The 14048-nt window shown below is 39.1% G+C and overlaps 1 protein-coding gene across 1 annotated transcript in view; it reads right to left on the minus strand.

Annotated features, from left to right (window-relative positions):
* Positions 1–14048, minus strand: part of COLEC10 (collectin subfamily member 10) — a 531893-nt gene that overhangs the window by 117752 nt on the left and 400093 nt on the right. Inside the window, exon 8 of the mRNA XM_069601094.1 lies at positions 2524–2666. The gene's annotated coding sequence lies outside the window, so the exon portion shown is untranslated. The remainder of the gene's footprint in view (positions 1–2523; positions 2667–14048) is intronic.

Raw genomic sequence — 14048 nt, forward strand, 5'->3', positions numbered from 1 at the left:
AAGAAGAATGGAACTGCAGGAATCAACTTGCCTGACTTCAGGCTCTACTACAAAGCCACAGTCATCAAGACAGTATGGTACTGGCACAAAGACAGAAATATAGATCAATGGAACAAAATAGAAAGCCCAGAGATAAATCCACACACATATGGACATCTTATCTTTGACAAAGGAGGCAAGAATATACAATGGAGTAAAGACAATCTCTTTAACAAGTGGTGCTGGGAAAACTGGTCAACCACTTGTAAAAGAATGAAACTAGATCACTTTCTAACACCGCACACAAAAATAAACTCAAAATGGATTAAAGATCTAAATGTAAGATCAGAAACTATAAAACTCCTAGAGGAGAACATAGGCAAAACATTCTCAGACATAAATCACAGCAGGATCCTCTATGATCCACCTCCCAGAATGCTGGAAATAAAAGCAAAAATAAACAAATGGGATCTAATTAAAATTAAAAGCTTCTGCACAACAAAGGAAAATATAAGCAAGGTGAAAAGACAGCCTTCTGAATGGGAGAAAATAATAGCAAATGAAGCAACTGACAAACATCTAATCTCAAAAATATACAAGCAACTTCTGCAGCTCAACTCCAGAAAAATAAACGACCCTATCAAAAAATGGGCCAAAGAACTAAATAGACATTTCTCCAAAGAAGACATACGGATGGCTAACAAACACATGAAAAGATGCTCAACATCACTCATTATTAGAGAAATGCAAATCAAAACCACAATGAGGTACCACTTCACACCAGTCAGAATGGCTGCGATCCAAAAATCTGCAAGCAATAATTGCTGGAGAGGGTGTGGAGAAAAGGGAACCCTCCTACACTGTTGGTGGGAATGCAAACTAGTACAGCCACTATGGAGAACAGTGTGGAGATTCCTTTAAAAATTGCAAATAGAACTACCTTATGACCCAGCAATCCCACTGCTGGGCATACACACCGAGGAAACCAGAACTGAAAGAGACACATGTACCCCAATGTTCATCGCAGCACTGTTTATAATAGCCAGGACATGGAAACAACCTAGATGTCCATCAGCAGATGAATGGATAAGAAAGCTGTGGTACATATACACAATGGAGTATTACTCAGCGGTTAAAAAGAATTCATTTGAATCAGTTCTGATGAGATGGATGAAACTGGAGCCGATTATACAGAGTGAAGTAAGCCAGAAAGAAAAACACCAATACAGTATACTAACACATATATATGGAATTTAGGAAGATGGCAATGACGACCCTGTATGCAAGACAGGGAAAGAGACACAGATGTGTATAACAGACTTTTGGACTCAGAGGGAGAGGGAGAGGGTGGGATGATTTGGGAGAATGACATTCTAACATGTATACTATCATGTGAATTGAATCGCCAGTCTATGTCTGACGCAGGATGCAGCATGCTTGGGGCTGGTGCATGGGGATGACCCAGAAAGATGTTATGGGGAGGGAGGTGGGAGGGGGATTCATGATTGGGAATGCATGTAAGAATTAAAGATTTTAAAATTTAAAAAATAAAAAACTAAAAATAAAAAAAATAAAAAAAAAAAGCAGAGACATTGCTTTGCTTACAAAGATCTGTATAGTCAAAGTCATGTATGAATGTGAGAGTTGGACCATAAAGAAGGCTGAGCACCAAAGAACTGATGCTTTTGAACTGTGGTACTGGAGAAGACTCTTGAGAGTCCCTTGGACTGCAAGGAGATCAAACCAGTCAATCTTAAAGGAAATTAATTCTGAATATTCTTTGGAAGGATTGATACTAAAGCTGAAGCTCCAATAACTTTGGCCACCTGATGCAAAGAACGGACTCATTGGAAAAGACCCTGATGCTGGGACAGATTGAAGGCAGGAGGAGAAGGGGATGACAGAGGATGAGACGGTTGGATGGCATCACCAACTAGATAGATATGAGGTTGAGTAAGCTCCGGGAGTTGGTGGTGGACAGGGAGGCCTGGCGTGCTGCGATTCTTGGGGTCTCAAAGAGTCGGACACGACTGAGCAACTGAACTGAACTGAAATAGGAGATAAACTTTTATTGTCTAAATAGAAATTTGTTGAGTGTCTGCTAAGTTCCATATACTCAGCAGTGTGCAAATGCTTACCTGAACTCTCAGCAAACCCCAAATTTGTTCAGTTTAAGATTAACATTGTGATAGGGTGAACCCAAGAATAATCTGTGTTTCTTATGAAAAGAGTTTCCTAGCTGTGGGGAAAAGATCAAGACTGTTTACAAAATCTATGATCTTAAAGATAAAATATTGCATAAAAAGAAGTCACCTTCCCCTTTCTCTTTTCCTCTCTTCCTCCTTCTTCCCTCCCTTTCTCTTTCTTCCTTCCTTCAGTATTCTTTGAGAGTTTAGTATGCATTAGATCCTATAGTAGAAATCTGAGAAACTTTGTATTATGGTGAATACCACAGACATATTGGTAGTTTTGATATTACTCATAAATCCAGTGATTGTTGAGAAGATAATTTAAATGATCCTGTGAAAGCATAAATTGACTCACCGCAGTAACGCATTAAAGGTTATTTTCCTAAATTTTAGGGCCTCCAATCTTGTTGTCATATCTTCTCCATCAGAAAATATATTATTGAGGATTAATCTCCAGTATAAGTATAATATGAGTTTATAAATCATGTAGAAGAATTCCTGTAATAATAATATATTGCTTATTAAAATAATATATTGCTTATTAAAATAATTAACAATAAAGAAATGAGATAAAATAAATGATCTAGTATTTCTTTTTGTACTTCCAAGAATTTCTCTGTGCACACCTCTGGGGTTCTCATACCTTATGTAGAAGACACCTCTTCTATGGGATTTATCTTGGCAAAAGAAGGATATATAACTATGAAATATGGGAAAATTTCCCAACATCTTGAGAAATATTTGGCCAATTTTACACTCTGCCATGTCAAATAAGACTTTACCACAGATACAATATGCAACAAAAATTTCTCAAAAAATGCAGTACATTTTCTTGAGATGTGTTACCTCTTAATTAAGAGTTGCTAAACCCACTTGCCAAATTCAACAGTAGAGCATAATGGTTAAGCACAAAATCTCTGGGGGCCAATTTCCTGGAATCAGATTTCAACACAGCCATCCTTGGACATGTTACTTAAACTTTTTATGCCTCTGTTTCATTTGTAAAGGTAGAATGATAGTATGCCTATATCATAAGGTAGTTGTGAGGATTAGATTACTCCCTAGCACATACTATGTGCCCTAGAGTTACTTATTTTTTTTTTTTACTTTGATAAAGATCCCACTGAAAAGCTAAGCTTTCTTTACTTCATTTCTGAGTAAGTTGTTAAACTACTTTATAATCATCAACCAAGAGCCATAGCACAGCCTTCTTGAAGTGAGTTTAATCCTTAATCCACAGATAAGCAAATCAAAGGTGATTTACTCAACTTTTCAAAGGAATAGAGCAGGAAATCAAAGTCAGATCCCCATTTGTGCTGTGCCCCCTGAATCTGTCCTTTCTATAGGCTTTATTCTAGCTGCCCACTAATCTGTTCTTAAGGGGAAGGGATCTGCATGGGAGGTTCTGAGCCAGTGGTGCCCCCTCCCTCCCTCCCTCGCTTGTCTGTGTTTTACTGAAATAACGTCAAAGGTGAATTTTAAGGTTGAATATTGGCAAGAGCATATATCAGGGTATGAAAGGCACTACCCTAAGGAGGCTATTGGAACACTGTATGTGTTTGTATTCAGGAATTCCAAGTTAGTGCTCAATGAGTTTGCTAATTAGATTTTACAAACTGACACCATTTCTTTTCACTCTTGCTTAATTAGGTAGGAAGAAAGGAAGGAAAAAATGGAGGAAGGCAGGGAGGGAGGAAATGTCAAGTACCTATTATGTGCCAGATATTTAACCATCACAATTCAATGGAGGTGGGCATTTTACAGGAAGAAACTGAGGCTCAGAATGTTGAAGTAACTTTCTCAAGGTCACAAAGATAGTAAAAGACACAGCCAGGATTTATTATATAGTTGTATAAGATCATCACACACACATCTGTCTTAATGCCTCCCATGAGACACCCACTATTGCCCAGGCATCCAGTTTTCTGGAAAGATTATCTCCCTGAACAAATGCAAACCTCTGAGCTCTCATAGACCCAAAACTTAAGCACAAGCTGAATCTCAGTGACAAAAATTTACTCTTTTGATAACGATTCAGTCAATTGAGCTCTTCCCTGACCCTACAGAATTACATTTACTAGATTACTCATTTTCATGGAAATTATGAAGAATACTAATTCAGAGTAAACTGGGAACATAGGAAATTAAGAAAGGGGGTGGCATTCTGGGACTTTCCAGCCTCCTCAGTGAGTTCCCAGAGGCACTCTTTCCCATACCTCTTCTACTCACACTGCTTGCAATTGACTTGAGTCACATTATCATAAAATTATCTTCCCAAAGAGTTCTCAGTTTAAAAAAATTATTGGGTTCCATAATTCACTTAGAATTCATTGGTTTGCATTTTGAACTGCATTTTCCCATAAGATTAATGGTTTCAGTTTAGCTACCAAAACCTCTCTGACCTATAACGTAGCTGAAATGTACTTAGTACCATACTGGTAAAGCACAAATAATAAACTGGATAAGAAGATTCTAATTGCTAAAATTTAATAAATATGATCATAATAATTGCAACCTTGTATCAAGATCTGCATTTAACAAAATCTCATGAAAATCTTCAAAGATATCGTACCCCATTTTTATAAAGGAGAAAACTTTCTTGAGCCAGATTAAGTAATTAACCAAAAAACACATAATTATTCAATTTTCAGGATTTGAACTCAGATCTAATACAAATTTGATATTTCTAGTTCCTCAAACTCTCTGAATGTTAATGTAAGAAGGAAAAAAAAAACTGGCATCAAAGGTAAGAAATTCAATTTTACTTCCAGTTCTGTTGAAAATATGCTTTGGGCAAGTCCTTTGACTTCCCTGGATTTAATTCACTAGTGAGCTGAACAGTTTGGACAACTGGTCTTTAAATTTATGTCGATGATAAATTTCTCATCCCCTCTAAATGCAGCCCTTTTAAAAACTCTTTGTTTCAGAGCTAAAAATTTTAGAAACTTCTCTTCCTAGTCAATCAAAATATATCTCCCAATAATTTCCAAAAATTTTTCTCCTAGAACCATACTGAGCAAACCCATATGCCCTTCTGCATCCATCCAATCAGTAACTGCACAAAGCAGTACCAACATTAGGGAATCCAGAAAGGCTACAGTCAAGTGGGTAGAAATGAAATGAAACTATTACAGTTGATATTTACTTATTTGATACAGATATATCTGAGTTCAGTAGGAACATAGAGGAACTCTGTATGTCTGCCTGGAATATATTAGTGATGGTGTGGTTGGCTGTACTGAAGTATTAATAGAAATAAAGACTAATATCCTAGGGGCTTAACACAAATTTACTTTTCACTCTAGTAAATTTCAGTGTGGTTTGGTGATACTTCTATGCAACTCTCTCCCAAGTGATAAACTAGGAGCCAGGTTGCTTCCAACTTACAGTTTTGTCATCTTTGATCCTTCACTTATAACCGCATAGACAAAAACAGAAAATGTAAAATCATGCATAAGGTTTTGTGGCTAGGGTTGTAAATCACTTTTATCACTTCTGATCACATTTCCCTGATGAGAACTCAGTCACATGGCCCTAGCTCCTTGCAATGCAGACTGGGAAATGTACTCTTTCAGTATTTCCACAGATCAAATTGTTTGGTGCTCAAATTGCATTATGTTTCTTATAAGAATTCAGGGAGTTTACATTGCAGAGTTGCAAATAAGGTAAGATTTGAAAAATGAGCAGGAGTTTTACAGATGATAAATCTGATGGAGGTGTTTGGGTTAGAAAGAAATTCCTGAGCAAAGATCCAGACAGACCCAAAGAAAGAACATGGCAGGTCCAGAGACCAGTATTTGTTACATAAATATTTAGTGGGTCCATATCATCCATCAGTTCCTTTGCTTAATGCTGTACTTATCTTGGGAAAACTGGATGTCTCAGCAAGAGTTCTCCCTAAGACAAATTCTTGAGTGAAGATTCTGTATTTAGAAAGTGATTCCCCAAAGCAAAAGTGAGCACACGGGAAAGCCAAACAGAAAAGGAAGAGAAGCCAGCATGAGGCTGCATCTTCTAATTGGCTACGGATACAAGCAACATGTCACTTGAGCCTGAGGCCTGAAGACTTATGTGTCTCATAACTGCTCTAAGAAGATTTGAAGTTGTGCACAAAAGATGTCCAATAGCATCCTCTTCCAGGACCATCCACCTCTTATATTACTCAGATCCACTTTGGCCTTCCATTAGTCCAATCCAGGACAAAGTTCCATTTCAAAGGTAGTTATTAAAAGAAGATTAAGGGTACTAGCTCCAGTTCCTGCTGCTGTAACTGGTACCGAAGCACATGATTTTAATTTATTCTGTTACTCATATACTATCTGTTATGGGCTGAATGCTTACGTCCCCCCAAAATGTATGCACTGAATCCCTAGCCCTCAATGTGACTGTATTTGGAGATAAGGCCTCTACAAGTAAGGTTAAATGAAGTCACAGGGTTAGGCCCTAATCCAGTAGGATTATAATTAAGAGAAACGAAGGAGCTTGCTTTCTCCCCTCTTTCATCACCTGCACCAAGGAAAGGCCAGGTGAGCACACAATGAGAAGGAAACCATCTACAAGCCAGAAGGACGGCTCTCACCAGGAACCACATGGGCCACCACCTTGATCTTGAATTTCCCAGCTTCTGGAACTGGGAGAAACACACTTCTGGTGTTTAAGCCACTCAGTCTCTGGATTTGATTATAGCAGCCTGAGAAAATTGATACACTATCCATTGAATATTTTCCTCACCCTTAGCCTGTATTTGGTTGGTCTAGTGGTCTTTCCTAGTAGTCAAGGTTGCTTGCCTAATGATATGGTCTAGAGACTCCTGAGGACTTAGGACTCATGCCTTTGTTAGGTCATGGCCTGACATGACATACACTGGCCCATTCATCATAATCAGTGGGTACAGAACCCCAAGTAAATACTCCGGTTAATAAATGTTCCAACTTACCTCCTCTGTATAGTAACAATGCTAGCTCCTCATGGAAATCATGATCAGTTACCCACACCAGTGCTATAATCATTTTCTCACTTACTGGTTCACTAGCATGAAGATACCAGAGTGACTAAAGTGTCACTCTAGCTTCACAAAGAGTAGAACTCTTCCTTTTTCCTTTGGAGGTAAATCCTTTAGGAAAATAGTTCCTCAAGTTCATCAGAATCCAAGCACAAATTTTACATGTGAATTTCAAAAAACAGCACCTATTTTATGTAAATCTATTGCTTCTTGGATTCATGTATTTTACCTGTTGCGGACCCAGCAGCATCTCTTGATCCTTGATTCAATATATTTACTCCATTCTGACGATAATGCTGAAACCCTGAGGGCAATATTACTGAGCTGGCACATTAGTTGAGTGTTTAATAAGCATTTCCACCATTCTAGTAGCCTTCTTGATGATTGAATTTAAAATAAGTTAAATAGATCCCACAGTTATGATGGTATTTTAAGCATTTTGTAAGCCTTTAATTTTGTTTCTAGTTGTAGCACTGAAGGCAGAAAAGGCAAGCCCATATCCTTATATATGATAATTCCAGGACAAATAAACCATCTCTCCCTCCAGGGTGGAAGAGGTTTGATGCAATCAATCAGCACCAAGCTGACTGGTTTCACTGAGGGAGGGGCCCATTAATGGCGCTATACACAAGTTAGAAGCATAGACTAGGGAAAAGTTGGTTGGTGTGGGTGAAGCACTGGATATATACAGTTCACTTTAGATACATAGAGTTTGAAGAATGGGTTAGAAATTTAGATTTATACATTCAGAAGATAATTGGGAATATCAGTATGGAGTTCAAGAGTGAGACCCTGGGCTGAGTAAGGTGGGGAATGAATAGCCTATAGATGGTATATTCAGAATAAAAACTTCAGTTGCAGAGAGATTGCTATTCATTCCTGTAGTAACTTTCAAGGATAAATCTTGGCAACTGGAAAGGAAAAGGGAGAAGACTGAAACTAAAGCAACTTCAGTATGTGATTCTAGGAAAGGTGATATATTAAGAGGATTCTTGGGATTTTTACTCTTGTTTTCCTTGATCGTATAGCTGAAGTTACTAGAATAGATGGTGGGTATCAATGCTGAACCAGTACTTCATTTGGAAAAAACTATTTCCCTAAGGATCAGAAAAGTTCCCCACACTTAGTTTTCCTGTAAATAACAATAACAGCTAACCACTTTTGAGTGGTTAATATATCAGCTATCATTTGAGTCTAGAACTTCCCTAAAAGTAGGCTGCTTGCTGTGATGGGTTATAGTTTGGTTGAACAAATGTTCTGGTTTTCCCAGTAATATTTCAGTTTCATACTTCAGTAATATTTCAATCGCCCAGTAATATTTCAGTGTCCTCCTTCCTGGCAGCTGAAACAGTAAAGAATCTGCCTGCAATGCAGAAGACCTGGGTTAAATCCCTGGGTCAGGAAGATCCCCTGGAGAAGGGCATGGCAACCCACTCCAGGATTATTGCCTAGAGAATCCCGTGGATACAGGAGCCTGGAGGGCTACAGTCCATGGAGTCGGACACAACTGAGTGATTAACAGACACACCCACATTTCATTTTCTGCCTAGGGTACCAATCCGGGTGTTATTATTAACGTGTCCGATTTCATTCTCAGAAGTGTTGATATCTATATTATCCAGTCCTCCTAGTTGTATATATGGTACGATATTGATCCCTTCAAGGAGGCTAGACGCTTACCATAGCTGGGAAACCCCAAGTTAGTATTCTCTGGCCTCATCCATTTGTCTTAGTGTGCTAAGCAATGTTACAAAATTTAATGTGTGCCACAATGTGAAAAAGGCAGGGAATCTGGGCAACTTGCTTGGTATTATCATCTCAATTTTAGAGGTAAGGATATGGGTTAAGTGGCACAACCAAGATCAAACTAGAAAAGAGAAGATAAAAATCCAGATCCCTCTAAATGATATCCTCTTGCTTTCCAAGCATCCTGAAAAGGACATCCAGTTAATTCATCCTATGCTCAGGGATGCCAATCACATACTCATTCTGTTTATGCTGAAATCATTTTGAGACAATGATATGAGACTCTATCAAAAAGAGAAATACTTCTTACTTTTTGGAAATAATTGTGCCATTTGGGACCCAACCAAGTATTTCAGAAAAGTATTAAAACCAGTGAGCTTGAACCTGACATAGAGTATAATTTATTCTGCACACAATTTACATTTATGTGGTTCCTGACTTTGAATCCTTACATCACACTGAAACACAGCTCTCTTATCAAGCACAGTTTCAAAGTGGCTCAGCAGGTAAAGAATCTGCTTGCATTGAAGGAGATGCAGGTTTGATCCCCTGGTCGGGAAGATTCCCTGGATTAGGATATGGCAACCTACTCTAGTATTCTTATGAACAGAGGAGTCTGGTGGGCTTCACTCCACGGGATCACAAAGAGTCGGACATGTCTGAGCATTCGTGCACAACTTATTTACAAGTAGTTGAAAAACAATCTGGTAAAGACTTCGACTTCTCTCCATTCTAACTGGCCACACAAAGAGCTTTCCTGAATGTTTATCTATACATTTCAGTCACTAAAATAGTAATGATATTCTCTCTGTAGTAGCAAAAATATTTCTCTTTGCAAAATGTAAGTTCAATTGGAACTAAGTCAATGAAGATAAAATTAAATCACATATGATTATGGAAAGAACTTTCCTGCCCTAACTCATCCAAAGTTACTCAGTTACTCAGTGGAAGAGTAGGGAATTAAAGCCAGATTTAGAGGGTTTCAAAAGTCCAGGGTTTTGCAATGATGTTCAAAGTTATCTTTAGTGATTCATGTCACTCATCTGGATCCCCATTGTTTTGAGACAATTCCTCAAAGCTGCTTCAAATCCCTTTGCTTGAATTCTCTCTCCAACCACAACTTTCTAATTTTCTCTAATTCCGATAAAGTACTTTCTTTAACATCATTAAAGTTTCCAGTTTCTCAGTCTCATCTCTCTCTCAATAATCTAAAACCATTCATTTATTTCTGGCTTTACTTTCTGATACTAGCCAGGTAATACTTTTTGGCCAACAATTTCCACAAAGCTTTCGCCCAATACTACTGGATTCCCTTTCTAACTATCCTGGGTAAACCCTACTGGCCCTTTTAATGAGATTCCTTTGTGAAGCAATGTAATTAACTAGATAAGAACTTGAAGAGACTTGAAGGCATTTGGTCACTGGAACAGAACATTCAAGCCTTGTAAATAAAATGCCATCATCCAGAAAATTTGGGATGGGAAAATTTGGGATCCAGAAAATGATCCCATTTATTCCAGTCCATTAAGTGATTGGTTAAATATTTTGAGAATTTGGGTGTCAGCCTCTAACCATGGTTGTTCAGTTCCTTTTGAGCACAGGTAATATTTAATATCTTAATGCTACGATCCCACACGCCTTGAGGCCAAGAAAAATAAAGAAGCAATATTGTAATAAATAAAGACTTTAAAAGGTCCACATAAAAAAAACTTCAAGAAAAATAAAATTTAAAAAGTTTCTTCTAGTAACATGAAATATATTTTTTGGTGGGGGGTCATGCTCTGTGGTTTGAGGGATATTAGTTCCCTGACCAGGGATTGAACCCAGGCCCTCAGCAGTTAAAGTTCAGAGTCCTAAACTTTGGGCCACCAGGGAATTCTGAAACATATCTTTTAATAACCAAATGTTTTTAGGTATTTCATTAGGAAATGTTTAAGTTATATTATTGTGATACAACTATTTCAAGAAATAGGCTAGTGATGTTTTATTAATATATTTAAAGATTTTTCTATTAAATTAATGAAATTCATCAATTTAAAGAATATACTTAATAAAAAGTACTAAAACTTTATGAATATATACACTAAAAAGCATACACAGGCACATTCATACAATCATATCAAATATATAATTGAATATTGATATTTATGAAATGGGACTATAACCAGACTTACTTTTTCCCAAGTTACCTATATACATAAGATCAACTTCATTATTCATTGATCCTTGCTTTGTAAGGCACAGAGTAATAGAACTAAGCTTTTATTTGTGAGCATGAGAAGAAAAATTTTAGGATGAAAGTGATTGTCAAATTCAATATGGTTTTGATCTTTACCTCTACAAAAACACAAATGCTCAAGCTTTGGTGTCATAAACTGTAAATTATGAATGCTAAAACCATAGAGGAGTTGTAATGATTCCAAGTCTCCATTTTTAAAAACTGTAACTGGTTATCTCCACTGCCTACTTTAAATTTGGAAACAAAACAATGTAATATTAAATAATCACTTTTACTGAAAGAATTGGGCTTCCCTGGTAGCTCAGAGGTTAAAGCGTCTGCCTGCAATGCGGGAGCCCCGGGTTCAATCCCTGGGTTGGGAAGATTCCCCTGGAGAAGGAAATGGCAACCCACTCCAGTATTCTTGCCTGGAGAATCCCATGGACAGAGGAGCCTGGTGGGCTACAGTCCACAGGGTAGCAAAGAGTCAGACACGACTGAGCGACTTCACTTCTCTCACTGAAAGAATTACTGGTTCAGGCTCAGTAAAAGTGGAATAGAAAGTGAAAGTGAAGTCAATCAGTCCTGTCCAACACTTTGTGACCCCATGGACTGTAGCCCACCAGGCTCCTCCATCCATGGAATTTCCTAGGCAAGAGTACTGGAGTGAGTTGCCTTTTCCTTCTCCAAGGGATCTTCCCAACTCAGGGATCGAACCCAGATCTCTCTCACTGCAGGCAGATAATTTTCTGTCTGAGCCATCAGGGATTCCAACCAGATTTAGGGTGGAAAGAATTCAAATAATCAATAGGTCTTACAAGCCTTACTTGTCAAGGAACATTAGTTCAGTTAACAAATACTTTTTGAGCACCCATTTATAGGGTTTCCTTGGTGGTTCAGATGGTAAATAAACTGCCTTCAGTGTAGACCTGGGCTCAATACTTGGGGTAGGAAGATCCTCTGTTGAAAGGAATGGCTACCCACTCCAGTATTCTTCCCTGAAGAATTCCATGAACAGAGGACCCTGGTGGGCTATAGGCCATGGGGTCAAAAAGAGTCAGACAGGACTGAGTGACTAACACTTTAACTTTTTATAAGCTTACAGTAGTTTCTGCATCACTCGATGCTGTGTCACCACATGGCATTTGGTCCGTTATTTTGGATCACTACAGTGTTCAATCTCCATTCTACTGTTTCATTTGGCCAGAGCAGGGCTTTCTGTCAAGGCAGTAGCTAAACCATTAGAGTCACTTTTCCCTCTCCTTCCTCTCCCCTCTTCAATCTACAAAGGCACTACTGGGATTTAGCCTTTAGGCAAAACATAACCAACCTTGTTTTAGGATACCATTTGCCTGATCACCAGGCAAAATATCAGCCTGTTGTTTCTATTTCCTTTCAGTTCAGTTCAGTCGCTCAGTCGTGTCAGACTCTTTGTGACCCCACGAATCGCAGCACGCCAGGCCTCCCTGCCCATCACCATCCCCCGGAGTTCACTCAAACTCATGTCCATCGAGTCAGGGATGCCATCCAACAATCTCATCCTCTGTCATCCCCTTCTCCTCCTGCTCCCAATCCCTCCCACCATCAGAGTCTTTTCCAATGAGTCAACTCTTCGCATGAGGTGGCCAAAGTATTGGAGTTTCAGCTTCAACATTAGTCCTTCCAATGAACACCCAGGACTGATCTCCTTTAGGATGGACTGGTTGGATCTCCTTGCAGTCCAAGGGACTCTCAAGAGTCTTCTCCAACACCACAGTTCAAAAATATCAATTCTTCGGTGCTCAACTTTCTTCACAGTCCAACTCTCACATCCATACATGACCACAGGAAAAACCATAGCCTTGACTAGACGGACCTTTGTTGGCAAAGCAATATCTCTGCTTTTTAATGTGCTATCTAGGTTGGTCATAACTTTCCTTCCAAGGAGTAAGCATCTTTTAATTTCATGGCTGCAGTCACCATCTGCAGTGATTTTGGAGCCCCTCAAAAATAAAGTCTGCCACTGTTTCCACTGTTTCCCCATCTATTTCCCATGAAGTGATGGGACCAGATGCCATGATCTTAGTTTTCTGAATGTTGAGCTTTAAGCCAACTTTTTCACTCTCCTCTTTCACTTTCATCAAGAGGCTTTTGAGTTCCTCTTCACTTTCTGCCATAAGGGTGGTGTCATCTGCATACTGTACTCTTATTGAAATTTGTGCTTTCCTTTCAATGACCTACTTCTCATTTCCTGTCCAAATTTTTCTACTATGATACTAATTATTAAAAGCCTCAACCGCATCACCTAATGCATTCTGACTTAAGAGTATTCCCTAGGAAACCTGAGACCCCTGTGCCTCATTCACATGGAAGCTTTTTATTCTCCCATATTCACTCAGGCTCAGGGCTGACAGGAAGAGCAGGGCTCTCCCCATCATCACAGTGATCTGCAGGCCGTGACTCTTCCGCTCTTTTGTTAACATTGCGTATCCTGTGTGAATTCACCCGTGTGAACGTCATGTGAAGTTGTCGTGGTCTCCAGCACTCTCTCTGCGTCCATGACTGGCTTCACCACCAAGCCCACTACCTTCCTCTCCACCACACTTCCTTCAGTCATTCTTAACAGCCTCAGCATTTCTATCTGTTAGGTAGGCAGAGTCAGGAAAAGGAGTCCAAAATGGCGGCGGCTAAAAGACAAGGAAGGGAAAAGACCGCGAAAATAGAACAAAAGAAGGGCCGAGGACCAGAGTGAGGACCTCAGGTAAAACAAACAACACTCCTGGCTGGCCCAGTTTACACAGGACAGGCTCAGGGAGAGATAAACATATAAACAGAGGAGCCAAAGCCAGCTCTCTCTCTCTCTCCCCCCGCCCACGGCGCACTGGGGTGCTCTTCTCCTCGTGTCTTTGGATCGACGTGTCCTCATGCCTCGAAG

The sequence above is a fragment of the Ovis canadensis genome, chromosome 9 (assembly GCF_042477335.2).
Source record: "Ovis canadensis isolate MfBH-ARS-UI-01 breed Bighorn chromosome 9, ARS-UI_OviCan_v2, whole genome shotgun sequence".
Classification (NCBI taxonomy): Eukaryota; Metazoa; Chordata; class Mammalia; order Artiodactyla; family Bovidae; genus Ovis; species Ovis canadensis.